Here is a 451-nt window from a genome sequence, read left to right as displayed (position 1 = left end):
GCCGAGTGAACGGGAGGGCGAGGAGGGGGGTGGCCGCGGTTGGGTTTGTGTGGTTTTTAAAACAGGGGTGGGGCTTGCGGCGGCTTTTGGTGGGGCCTGGGGGGATGGATGGGGGGGCGCGGAGGTGGCTGGCTGGGATTTTGGACTGGGGTTTAGGGGTTTTGACGTTTTGTATAGGGGTGATTATTATTGGAGCGTGGGCATCTTCTCTTCTTCTCAGGAAAATGGTTATTGGAGGGGGGCAGTCAGCAGTGGACCGCAGCGTGATTCATGTGTGCTGGTCATGGGAGATCCAAACATGGCACAAAGTACTGGAGGTGGGGCCATGGCATGTTTTGTGTTTCCTCACTTTGTTTGGTTATTTTTGGGCAGTTGAATGAGGAATCATATGTCGTATTTTTAGCGGATGCATATCTAAATATGTTATGGTTTGTTTATGTATTTATTGTGT

This window comes from Triticum aestivum, chromosome 2B (assembly GCF_018294505.1).
Source record: "Triticum aestivum cultivar Chinese Spring chromosome 2B, IWGSC CS RefSeq v2.1, whole genome shotgun sequence".
NCBI classification, from domain to species: Eukaryota; Viridiplantae; Streptophyta; class Magnoliopsida; order Poales; family Poaceae; genus Triticum; species Triticum aestivum.
Note: the sequence above shows the minus strand (reverse complement) of the source record.